The sequence below is a fragment of the Musca autumnalis genome, unplaced genomic scaffold (assembly GCF_047663935.1).
Source record: "Musca autumnalis isolate F117 unplaced genomic scaffold, ASM4766393v1 scaffold_5, whole genome shotgun sequence".
Classification (NCBI taxonomy): domain Eukaryota; kingdom Metazoa; phylum Arthropoda; class Insecta; order Diptera; family Muscidae; genus Musca; species Musca autumnalis.
The window spans coordinates 116488115-116501895 of NW_027412088.1; the positions used below are offsets into that span (position 1 = coordinate 116488115).

General features: G+C 33.9%; 1 protein-coding gene across 17 annotated transcripts in view; it reads left to right on the plus strand.

Moving 5' to 3' along the window:
- Src42A (Tyrosine-protein kinase Src42A) overlaps nt 1-13781 on the plus strand; it is a 246872-nt gene that overhangs the window by 104113 nt on the left and 128978 nt on the right. The gene's annotated exons all lie outside the window — the stretch shown is intronic.

Here is a 13781-nt window from a genome sequence, read left to right on the forward strand (position 1 = left end):
TGAAATAAGGTGTAATTTTTTTTCTATCGCGAAAAAAGTTTCCGCACCAAATGCATTGAAGTTCAGTAATGCATTTTTTAATTTTATCTGTTATAACAACATATTTGCTTTTCATTAAAATTTTTATTTTTTTGTAATCTAATTTAAAATCATTATCAAAGCGTTCTGGACCAATTTCTTCTCAAATCGCGCCATTTCGAAGCATATTAGGAACTTTTGACACTATTGCAATTTTTCGTTTTTCTTTATAAACTCGTGAATTTTATGTTTATATTTTTTGTACCTATCGGACAAGAGAATTTGGGGTCATTTGCAACGAATTCGCGAAAGTTGCAGACCATTTTTAATGACTTTGCGTGTGAGAAATATATTTTTGTCTATAAATATTTATTCAAACAAAGAAAATTTAAAATTATAAGTAGAAAAAATATCAAAAGGGTTTTAGTAATTGCGGTCGGTGCTGAAACTTTTTTCATCGAATGGATCTTAGAAACGCGTTTTTATTATTAGGACAAAATTCCCCACATGGCACGATGGGGCCAATGACAGGTTTTCGAGGCAACAAATCACTGGGGCAAGCTAGACCTTCCAAATTTTGTACAGATGTTTATAATGGGCTTAGAAACTAATACGCCAAATTTGGTTCATATCGGTTCATATCTACATATAGCTCCCGTATATATGTTCGCCCGATTTCAAGCAATTGATGGACGAAACACGCAAATTCTGCCCAATTTTTATGCGATTTGGAAAATACCACGGAATTAGGACTACAAATAAGTTTGCCAAGTTATATTGAAATCGGTTCAGATTTAGATATTGCTCCCATATACATTTTCTCCCGATTTTAGGTATTTGGGCACCAATCCCGCTATGTATGTCCAATCTTGATGAAATTTGAAATGTGTGACGGATTTCGGTCTAGAAACATTTTTGACAAATCATATTGAAATCGGTTCAGAATTGGATATTGCTCCCATATATATGTTCGCCCGATTTCAGGCAAATGATTGACCAAGCATGCAAATTCCATCAAATTACAATAAAATTTGGAAAATGTTACAGAATTCGGACTACAAATAAGTTTGTCAAGTTATATTGAAATCGGTTCAGATATAGAAATAGCTCCCTTATATACATATGTTCAAATTTCATGGTTTTGTCTGTGGTCTGTTATAAGTTAATAAAAAAGGTTCCAAGTTTAGTAAAAATCGACTAAGATTCCGCCACAAAAGCCAAGTTTGTCTGCGATATCTTTGAAATTATATATTATTATATACGTCTTTTAAATTTTTCCGAAATCGAATTGATAACATTAATGGGTTTCCGATTATTCTCCAACCAAAACATAAAAATGCCCATATTTTTTAATTTTATTACGACAACTGAAATCAGATTTTTATGAAAAGGCGCAGCTGGGCGCAGCTAATTTTTTCACAAAATGATAGTAGACATTAATACCTTTCACCACATATATATAATATCCTAGATCTACCTAGATCTCAAAACTTATACTCCAGAGAACACATGGATAACAAAGCAAAATACTGTAAAAAAGACATAACATCTTAACTCAAAAATACATTTACCACACATAACATTTTTATTATTTGTTAACACTATCTTATTTTACAAACCCATTTAAGAGCTTTCCATGTTTAAAAAATATAAAAATGTTGAAATGTTCTTTTTGGGGCCTAAAATGCTTTCACTACTTATTTATAATGAATGTCGGAAAATTATGCATAAGAAAATATGTCACCATTGCCAGATCAGTATGTCGCAATGTGATGTTACCAGATTGATTTATTTTTTATTTTTAGTGATTCAGAGTGTTGGCAATCGAAATCCGTTATTATTTTTTTCAAATTGTTCACTTAAAAAATTGACTTTTTGCCTCAAAAACCTGCTATTTGCCCCATCGTGCATGGTACTGGTGTTGTATTTTTGTAGAAAACAAATACAATTCTCACAGGCAAGGTCAACAAAAACAGCCTGTAACTTTCGCGAATTCGTTGCAAATGACCCCAAATTCTCTTGTCCGATAGGTACAAAAAATAAAAACATAAAATTCACGAGTTTATAAAGAAAAACGAAAAATTGCAATAGTGTCAAAAGTTCCTAATATGCTGCGAAATAGCGCGATTTGAGAACAAATTGGTCCAGAACGCTTTGATAATGATTTTAAATTAGATTACAAAAAAATAAAAATTTTAATGAAATGCAAATATGTTGTTATAACAGATAAAATTAAAAAATGCATTTCTGAACTTCCATGCATTTGGTGCGGAAACTTTTTTCGCGATAGAGAAAAATTGACACCGTATTTCATAATAGTTTTCCATGCTCTACACGGCTATGTGGTGGTATTTTTTTGGTTATAGCCCTAATGCACATATCGTTTTAGATGACGATAAAGTTAATATTATTCGTAATATCATTAATACGTCAACATAGATTCACTTCAGGTTTTATGACATTTCTGTGTGTAATTAAATCACAATAAATCAAATGATCAACACTTCATTTGTCATTTAATTATCGGCTGTACGCATAAAACTTACAAAACTGACGTAACAGTTTTGTAAGTTTAACATTTGTAAAATGCACACAAGTGCAGCGATTTTTTTTACTAAAGATTGAAGTGGATTTTAATATAAGATACTGAAAATTTTACTGTACTGATTGGAATTGATTTAATTTGATACTTCATCATACTTCGGATAACGGAATACATATCTACAATTTTGAATACCTAAAAGATATTTTTTCTGTAAAGATATAAATTATTTTGTATTCTTTTGTAATTCTTATGAATTGGAGATTTGTTGTTTATTGTTTTGTTGACGAAATGCTTATTTGTTACAACATCCATAGATACGTAACAATTTTATTAAGTCACAATCATCGATAACTGATTGTTATGAGAATAATACGTAATAGTTTAGATTAAATCAAGTGTTGACATTAAAACAAAATTCTCATTTTTTATGAAAATCGAATGTGTTCTATGACGCGACAATATTGCTGTTTGTAAAAACATTTTGAATTCAAGCTGAAAAAAAAACTATTTTAGTTTTTTACATTCTTCGCAGCGGATAACTGATGTTTTGACTATGTAGGCGTATGATTAACGGCTGCAACATCACACATACGCATACGAGGGCTACACGATAACTATTTGGCCTAACAATGAAAACGCGAACATTTACCATCAAAAATAGTTCTATTGTTTTCTTAAGTAGTCTCCAGCTTGATTTATACACTTTTTCATGTGCTCAAAACAATTGTTCAAGCACTTGTTCCATTCCGATTGAGACACCTCCAAAACATGGGTTTTGAACACTTTTACAGCATCTTCTGGCGACGAAAATCGTTGAACACGCCTTTTTTTCATGATATGCTGGAATCAAATGAAGTCATTGGATCCCCAGTCAGGGCTGTGCGTCGGATAACCCATCATTTATTTGCCTCATGGAAATTTTTCTGATTTTGAGCTTGAGATATCTGATTGTTTAGTGCGATATTTTGATTTTGTAATAATGGGCGCTTTCAATAATAAGCTTTTTGATATCGATATGTTAACAATTGTTCGAAATGCTTGTTTAAGACTAAATGCTTCTATTGTTCATAACTCTATTCCTACTTATTATAGCACGGCTCACAATTCTGATTCGCTTTTAGATTTCTTTCTTGTTAGGAACCCCGAGGCTGTTTTGGTAGCTGATCAATTTATATGTCCTGGCATATCTGACCACTCTTTTATTTTTTTTATCTATTAATAGAATGGTAAACTCCGCTTAGGAATATATTGAATATATTGATTGTGCTGCAGTAAACCAGGACATACTATATTATCATATTTCTTCTGTCGATTTTTCTGCACTATATAATTTTCTTGATGTCGATATGCTATGGAGTAGTTTTGAATATTACATTAGTGAGATTCACAGTATTTTTCTTGTTAAAAGGATACCTAAATTTCGACAGAATAATGACTGATACAAATCAAGGGAGATTGACTATTTCATCTCCATGAGTGATATTGCTTTTCGGGAGTATGCGAGAAACAAAAGTAGTGCAAATTGGAAACAATTTTTGTAAGTTGTCCGTAAGGCAAAAAGAGCAGCTCATTCCATGCTATTTTGTGTTGCAAGAAGTAGTAGTGGAGATTACTGAAGTCTAATGGCGTAGCTGCTGATAAATGTTATGATTGCGATGTGAGCCCTGATGAAGTTAATAGTATCTTTATTGGTAACCAAATTAATATTAACTCGACTTTTCAATATAACCCTGATCCTGACTATGGCATGTTCTCATTTCGTTGCATTGACTCTTTAGAAATGCATAAAGCTTTTATGTCTATTAAGTCTAATGCGGCTGGCCTTGATGGTTTATCATTGAGATTTTGGAAGCGTATTTATACTGCAATCTCGGGGCATTTGCTTCATTTTATTAAAGTCATTCTAACGACTTCAACTTTTCCAACGGCATGGAATGTATCTAAGATTGTTCCTGTTGTAAAGAAGGGAGCTGTTCATGACCTTAACAATTTTCGACCTATCTCTTTATTGGAGAAAGCTTTTGATCGTGTCGATCATGCGTTATTGCTAACCAAGCTCAGTGACTTGCATGGTTTCTCTAACAGTGCTTGTAAGCTCCTTATGTCTTACCTAATGGATAGAAAGCAAGTGGTATGTGCTGGTGGGAGGTATAGCGGTATTCTTAGCAGCGTTCGTAAAAATACTTTAAATAACATTTCCAATCGTTTCGTTTCGTATTTTCCATAGGAACAATACAAAACGAAACATAACCCACGCTGGCGGAGTTCGCTGTTTAGTTTCGTTTTGTTTACATTCGTGAGTGCGAGCAAAACGAAAAGCGAAAAGTACTAAACACAAGTGAATAAATCAAAAACGTTTGGTGGTTGATAAAATATTCACTGTGGTATGTTGATGTTAGTTTATAGGGTTGTTAAGCATTCACGTGTGTGTGAGCCTGAGTGTGTCATTGACCATAACGCACGGCAAACGTTCCCCAAAAATTCGTTTTGATTCGGTGGTGAATGAAACAACTCGGCAAAGCATCGTACGGTTTCCATCTTTTTACATTAAAAAGTTTGTGTTTTTGTTTTGGTTATGAGAATGAAACGATTCAGAGAAGCTGAAAAGTTTGTGGCTTTGTGTGATTGGTACGGGAATCGTTTCGTTTGTTTACGTTCATTGATTTTTAGAGTTAAAAGTGGTTTCCCCCAAGATCGGTTTTGGGTCCGCTTTTGTTTATACTGTAAATTAATGATTTATTTCCCAAGACTCAGAGTTGGTGCGTGCCGTTTGCGTATGCGGACGATATAAACTTGCTTTTTGTTTGTGAGGTCAGGTATTTATCAGTCCTTCAGTCAAAGATTGATTTGGTAATGGCTGTGTTTGCACACCTGGATGTCAGATAACGAGTTGAACATCAATCCCTCAAAGACTAAAGCCTTACTTTTCTCCTCTGTTCCAGTTCATGGTCTAACCTTGCAATATGGCAACACACTTATTGAGTTTGTTCACGAGTTGTGTATTCTTGGTATATTGTTAGATGACAAACTAACTTTTAACCGTCATGTTGATACGGTGGTTTCAAAAATAAATTTTTCTCTAAGATGTCTTTATGGCACATATCTTGCTTTGCCTATTAATGTGAGATATCGTCTTCGCTATATCTATCGCTATGTTTACGGTGTTAACAGACGTGTTCACATGACGTCTTATGTCGTTAAATTTCTAGGAGTATCTTTCCCCAGTTATATCATACTACGAATACTTTTTTTTATAAGACGATTCGCAACCAATGTCCTAAATTTTTAATGTCTTTGTTCAATTTCTCCTCCTCTACTAGAAGAAATCAATTGAATAGCTCTAGTGCTGCTTTATAATGTTTTGCCCAACAATTTAAGGTAATTAATATATCACCGGCAACTTTCTCAAGACATCTTATGCATCACTTAGAGTGATTAGATTTTCCATAGTTTGATGAACGTCAGACTGATATGTTTTCCTTTTGTTTTAAATGATCTCATTTGTAAGTGTCAGTTAATCTTTATATGATTATAGCATATTATTTTTTATAGTTTATTATGTTTTATTCTGCTACATTTTTAAGTACTTTGAGTAGTGGGAATATATATATTTGTATGATTTTTTTTCCTTATGGCTTCAAGTATTTTCGTAAATATAGGATTATTTCATATATATAAAGTTTTATATTCACACAGAGTATTGATGACATATACATATGTAATATAATGTAATTCATTTTAATTGGCCCGAGTTAGAATTATTAATAAATATAAAAAATAAATAAAGTCCACGTTTTGTTCGGTCAAACAGGCTGGTTTGGATCGATGTGTGAGAGCTCGCATTGTCATGATGCAGAATGATTCGTTTTCTCTTGTTCGTTTTTCAAATTTCTGAGGAGACTTCAGGCAAGAAATTGTAGTGTACCACTCAAAATTAACCGTCCTACATTTCTCAAGCCGTATAATTGGCACATGGTCAATTTTGCCGAAGAAACAGGCGACCATTTGGTTCGAAGCGCTTCTTACAAGAACAACTTTCGTTGGATTTGGCTCGCTTTCGAAGACCTGAACGGCCACTTTCTGTTTTGTTTCCGGCTCCTAAGCATATATCCAAGATTCGTCGTCTGTGACGATCTTATAAACGTCGTTTGAAGCACCGCGATCGTTTTTATTCACAATTTCTTTGCACCAATCCACAAGAGCCTTATTTTGAGGGATTGTTCAATTTTGCCGGATCTAACGAGAAAAAATGTATTTTTGCGGTCATGTATTCATGCAATATCAAATGTTAGTTGGTGGAGGAAATGCTCAAGGATACCTAAATCTCATGGTATATATAGCATGGCGATCTTACATTATCCCTTCACACACGGCTTAATTTGTTTTCTGGCACAACGGCCGTTTTTGGACGACCCTCAGAACCTTCGTTTTTTGGCGAGTGTCGACCACGATTAAATTCATTAAACCAGTTTTTCATAGTGCTATAGGATGAACCTTTATCGACATACAAAGATTTAATTTGATCGATGCACTCTTGCCGTGATTATCCACGTCGAAAGTTCTGAAAAATGACGAGAGAGAATTGATTTGTTTTGGGGGAAAAAGGTGTACTGCAACATTTTCCCATATTGGTACAAAAAAAAATGTTCATGAATAAATTATTTTTGGTGAAGGAATCAAGTCTACAAAATGTAGTGCCTAGTGGCGGGCCATATGCCCCCAAAATAGTTTTATTAATGTCAAATCGTATAATTTAGTAGTATAGTGCTTAATTCTATCCCTAGATAATAACATTTTGCGTTTAAGTCTTCGTTATATTTTTAATTTATACTTGAACCGTTGAGAATGTGATTTGAATAATTCATGACTTCTTGCCCGAATCTTATTTATATATTATTTATTCATTTTTTAATGAATAATTGTACATATCTAAATGACGAAATGAGTGTTCCACATATTTTATGATACAGTCTGTCGCAAAAATTAGTATACACCGTTGAAACCAAAATGTATTAGGGATAAATATCACTATAACTTATTGAGAACAACAAACAATTAGTTTTATTTGATAGACAAGAAGGTTGTTTTTCGTAATAACAATTAAAAATTCGCAATATTTGCATACATTAGCAAATGTACGGTTCGAATCCCAAAAAGACCAAAATTTATGTCGCAAAAGTTAGTATACAACGGAGAATCCTCGTGGAACTGTGTAAAAAATTCTTGATATTTTTGAACTAAATGAAACTAAATCTGTACTTAAGATCACAAAGAGTATATTAATTGGTTTTAATGGCAGTTATAGTACTTATAGTGACAAGTCCAACGTACACTGGATCGTAAAATCCACAAAAATTGGTCATCTACAAATGCAACAACTGTAGCGACAAAATTCCGAGTGTTATGTCCTGTTTATGAATTCTAAAGCCATGAAATTCTCAGAAAAGCTCTAAAGTTTCAATATGGAGTAATCTTGATCGAGTTTCGACTTGTCCTTATTGAAGAAACGGGAATTTCTTGAAGGAAACGCATACTTTTGAGGCCGTTGTCCTTTTGAAACATGTAATAGTCCTTAATCCTTACACATAAGGACTTTCCTTTTCAGTTAATTTTCTCACATATTATGTCCCTTTTCACATTCCCACCAAAAATAAATAGTAGGAGAACCTCAAGTTCTGGTGTAAGCCCTACAGTGATACTCCACCACCACAGAAGGATATGAGAGCTAATTTAACATTTTAATACAGAGCTTTCTCTGCTGTTATAACGCATGGATTGTGCAAAAACGTTCTGAGAAGCTGTGTTCGCTTCACTTAGGACCAAAGTACAACTAAGTGGATCAGTTAGAAGTAGTTCATTAGACATTAGTAGTACATTAGACACTAGGGACACGATAAGCATGTCCGATACTGCTAAAAGGCCGGTAGGACAGTATAACTGCAGGGCTTACAACGGACCTTGAGGTTCTCCTACTATTTACTTTTGGTGGGAATATGAAGAGGGGGAACATTTGTGAGAAAATTAACTCAAAAGGAAAGTCCTTATGTGTAAGGATTAAGGATTATTACATGTTTAAAAAGGACAATGACCTCAAAAGTATGGGTTTCCTTCAAGAAATTCCCGTTTTTTCAAACAGGACAAGTCAGAACTCGATCAAGATCACTCCATATTGAAACTTTAGAGCTTTTTTGAGAATTTCTTGGCTTTAGAATTCATGAACAGGACATAACACTCGGAATTTTGTCGCTACAGTTGTTGCGTTTGCAGACGACCAATTTTTGTGGATTTTACGATCCAGTGTACGTTGGACTTGTCACTATAAGTACTATAACTGCCATTAAAATCAATTAATATACTCTTTATGATCTTAAGTACAGATTTAGTTTCTTTTAGTTCAAAAATATCAAGAATTTCTTACACAGTTCCACGAGGATTCTTCGTTGTATACTAACTTTTGCGACATAAATTTTGGTCTTTTTGGGATTCGAACCGTGCATTTGCTAATGTGTGCAAATATTGCGCATTTTTAATTGTTATTACGGAAGACAACCTTCTTGTCTATCAAATAAAACTAATTGTTTGTTGTTCTCAATAAGTTATAGTGATATTTATCCCTAATACATTTTGGTTTCAACGGTGTATACTAATTTTTGCGACAGACTGTATGTACATATATACATCACGTGCAGCAAATTTATTTGTTAAATTACCCAGGTAGCTTCTTAATCAAATGACTGTATCAACACCATCAACCAGGAAAAAAACTAACAAAAAAACACAAGAAATCTTTAGCAAATCTCAACAAATTTTCCTTAATATTATTTAATTCAAAAGATATACACACAATATCTGCAATGCAGTTGCTGTACGATCAACTTTGCTTTCACAGTAATGTGGGTAAAATCTTAAAGCTTATTAAAAGTTCGTCCATTGACTTTATAGAAGGATATTCCTTCACGTTTAGTACCTAAATAACATATTAACTTTTCTACGTCATGGAGAACTTTGACAGTAAAGATAATAACACTATTTGTAAGTGTTTGAAACATGTTTTCAAATATGGGCTGAATTTATATGCAACAAAAACATGGGGAAATTAGGCTTCCATATGGAAATTAGAATTCCATACTACCCATTATCGAAGTCTTTTTGGGACATTTTTAAGAGTTCTGGGGCGTATCTATATTGTTCCTGATACTATGCTAATGCCTGTGGGACATGTATGTAGTTACCATAAGATTATAACCCTTAAATCACACCCAAGCTAATCTGCTCCCGTATTTGTAGGTAATGCACTGAAGAGGCAATTCCTCATCTGAACGAAGCACCTTTGGGTATGAAAGTATTTAGATCCAATGACGTACTTTACTTGCTCAATATTTTCCATTGGATGTACATTATGTCCACTCTTTGAAATGAAACATGACATGAAACTAGCTCATAAAGGAAACTTTGATAGTTCAAGTGACAGCAAAAATTTGTCGATCTTCTGCCGTTAGATTACTAACACAATCCGAGATATAAAACAATTTTAATCATCATTCCCAAACATATTTGAAATGCAAGATTTTGCAAAATTTATTATTTTTGTTGTAAAATTGATGTTGGAGACTTTGATCTATTTTTGTTTGGTTAAAGTAGAAAAATGTAAATTTTCCCTGAAAATGTGATTTTGTTAATCGTCTTTTTTGTAGCTTGCCTTATATTTAAGGTGAGGTAGTATCCAAGGTCAAATTCAGCGTTTTAAATTCAATTTTTTGTTTTAAAATTGATGTTTGGAAACAAATTAGCAATTCAGGTACTTAATTTAAAAAAGTTTTTATAGGTTGAAGTTTAAAAAAAAAACTAATTTGCTTATTAAATCTTAGACCAGTGTCATTATTATTGCCACAGGATTTCTGACTTTTCAAAAATATTTATCTAATAAAATAACATCGGGTGGACAAGAGAGTGAATATTTTTTAAACACAAGGAGAAGGCTTGAAGCTGATTGCTAAAAGTGGTCCCTTATCTAATTCAATCAATTATGGTGCAATTGCAATTGTAGCACAACAATGGTCCTGAATCCACCACGCTTTAAGTCATTCAATTTTGATTTTATGATAAATTTAGAATGATGTTGTCTCACCAAGGACCCACCTAATTTTGCTTATACAAGTAGAACGTCTGAGGTATATATTGATACTAAGGTTATAGGAATCTGAATAAAAGGAGAGAGGATAATAGTCTTTTCCGGCCAAGATGAGATAAAGACAGTAATCAACCGGCTAAAGAATAATAAGGCAGCAGGAATCGATGGCTTACCAAGCCTCAAAATCGGAGGCGACATGCTGATAGTGTAGATCGTCACCTGAAATGCCCAAAGACGTAACCCTCAAAGGGGTACGTTGAGGGTTACGTCTTTGGGCATTTCAGGTGACGAGATGCATCATCTAGTGGACATCATATGGCAGGAAGAATGCGTACCCCATGCTTGGAACGTGAACATTCATTCACAAGAACGGTGTGCTCAAATAATAGAAGCATATGTCAGCTCCCTATTGCATATAAGGTAGTGTCTGGGATATTGTGTGAATGACTAAAGCCTATGGTCAATGAAATAACTGCGCCATATCAGTGCGGCAGGCAAATCCACCATTGACCAGATATTTACCTTGTGAAAAATTGTGTAAAATACCCAAGAGATGCAGATCGACATGTGCCCTGTTTTTGTCGATTACACTGTTGGAAATTCCAAGTGGTAGATCAAAATCCCCAAAGCGTTTTTTGTTTGGTTCTCCGGTCATCACCACCATTTAGAATTTACAACATTACAAATCGGCTCGGAACCTGGACTTGGGAGGTACCTTTATATGATGACTTTGTTACGCAATGAAAAATTGACCTCAGAATACAAATCTCATTTAGGGTTGTGCTGTTCTGATCTAATACCAGCACTTCCATTTGGAATTTACCACACCCCATACCAAATCTGTTCGAGACATGGATTTGTAAGATACCTTTATATGGGGGCTATACCATAATATATACCTATATTGAAAATCTTTTGTAGGAAGATTTTCTACTCCAAAAAATAATAATAAAATACAATTTTTCAGCCAAATGTTGCCAAGACCATCGAAATATGTAAAATCAGGAGATACCTTTATATGAGCGCTACTCCGAAACATGGACCGACCTACATTGAAAATTAATTTGTGAAATATTTCCTCTGCTCTTGAATAATTTTTATATCCTACACCACAATGTGGAAAGGGTATTATAAGTTTGTTTTTCCGAAAATTCATGTAACACCGCGAAATAATCGTCGTAGATCCCCCATGTGGTATACCAAAATTCATATCTCGACGAGATAAAGCGATTTTGATGTGTGTCCGTCCGTCCGTCTGTCCATCCATTAAAAATTGTACGCACGCTACAAGCCGCAATTATGGACCAATCTTTGTATGGAGGTCGGGTTCAGACCAGAATAGACCCCTATAGTTTTTGGCGACGATCGTGAAATATTTAGGGGTGAAATGGACCAAAAACAATTTTTTTACAATTTTGTAGCGGCTCTGTAGGTCGCAATGGTAGTATGATCGACGCGAAATTTTAAGTGAAGTTTGAGTTTATGATAGAGGCGAAGCTTGCAATTCAACATAATAATCAGATAGTATTTAGCGGGTTAAATGGACCAAAACTTTTGTGTGAATATTGGTAAAAATTTTAGTATAATGACTGTATCTTTATTCCCAACAGACATATTTCGCCCACGTAATTTGTTTTTGGAAGACGGTCTCTCGCCCTTTCTATAGATGCGAAATATGTTGATGTACGTGGTTAGATAAGACGTTACAGCCTATTATATACAGGGATCCCCCAGTTTTAATTGTGTTTAGTGTAACCGTAACCACGCTAGAGTTCGCAGTTATAGTTCAATACTTACAAAACTTTCCACGAGGTAAGATTATGGCCAAGGAAGATACCAATAATGTTGGAACTTGATCGGATAGTGTTAAGCGAGTGAAATTGGCCATAACTTTTATGGAAAATTTTTCCAAATTACATTTTTGGTCCGTATTATAATTTTTGAGAGATATGTTGTGGCAAATTACGAACCAAACATGAAAACCAACTCTTGACCTCTCCGATGATGCAAATTGCACCAATGTAGAGGTAAAATTACAGAATTATTGTCTAACATATAAGTGGTTTCCTCTAGTTTTTTGTTTGTTTGTAAAGAATCATGATGGAAAAATACCCAGTTTTTTAATTAACGCATATTACAAAGTATACAGGTCTTGAAGTCTTTGTACTGCCTTTGGTCAACAGTAATGTAATATCTGAAAATAATGAAATTGCAAATTTAATGGCCTGTTTCTCTAAGACTATTCGAAATTCGTTCTAATTACTACCAAACTCCTGTTGTTGAAGGAAATGTTTGTTTGATTGAAAATAAAAACAAATATTAAAAAAAAGCAGACGTTTGGTAGTAGTTCGAACGAATTTGTATTCGAATCGTCTTAGAGAAACAGCCCATAAATTTTTTGAAGATGCATGTTTTAACGTAACGAATCCAACCGATAACAAAAGCTAACTTACATATATCGGTCATTCAGCTAATTCAAGAAGGGATTTAAAGAAAATGTTTAGCTTTGTTTGAATTCTTTAGTTGATCACTGTACAACGTGCGTGTGCGTATGGATGTGTTGTTGTGGCGTTATTGGCCATTAGGAAAAACAGTATGGCTCTGTTCTTTTACCACAAAGTCAGAAACAAGAATTTATGACTTCTCTTCTTAGGGCGAGAGATTGGGTGAGATGAACAATATACATAAAAATATCCCAAATCTGCATTACAGCTGTAAACATTTGTTGGGAGTCCGAACATTACTTTTTATAAGTATTGTAAGAACCCATCCGACGACTTAAAGAGATGTTGTAAATATTTGAATCATTCATTAGCTCGAATCTTGTAAATCTCCCGAAACGATCAAGAAGTATGGAGTGTGGAGAGTCCAAGTGGAAATGAAGAGTAAACGAGAGTCAGAAACATTGATTTATATGATTTCCTCAACACTATTTAATGGTATTTCTCTCTGTTTTTTTTTTTTTTTCAACTTACATATTCTCAAAATTTTGGTTGGTGCTCAGTAAAAACCAAGCTCAAATAATGGAGAAATCCCCCCAATAAAAATAGAGTAAAATACATCAACATAACAAACAAAACGCTCACG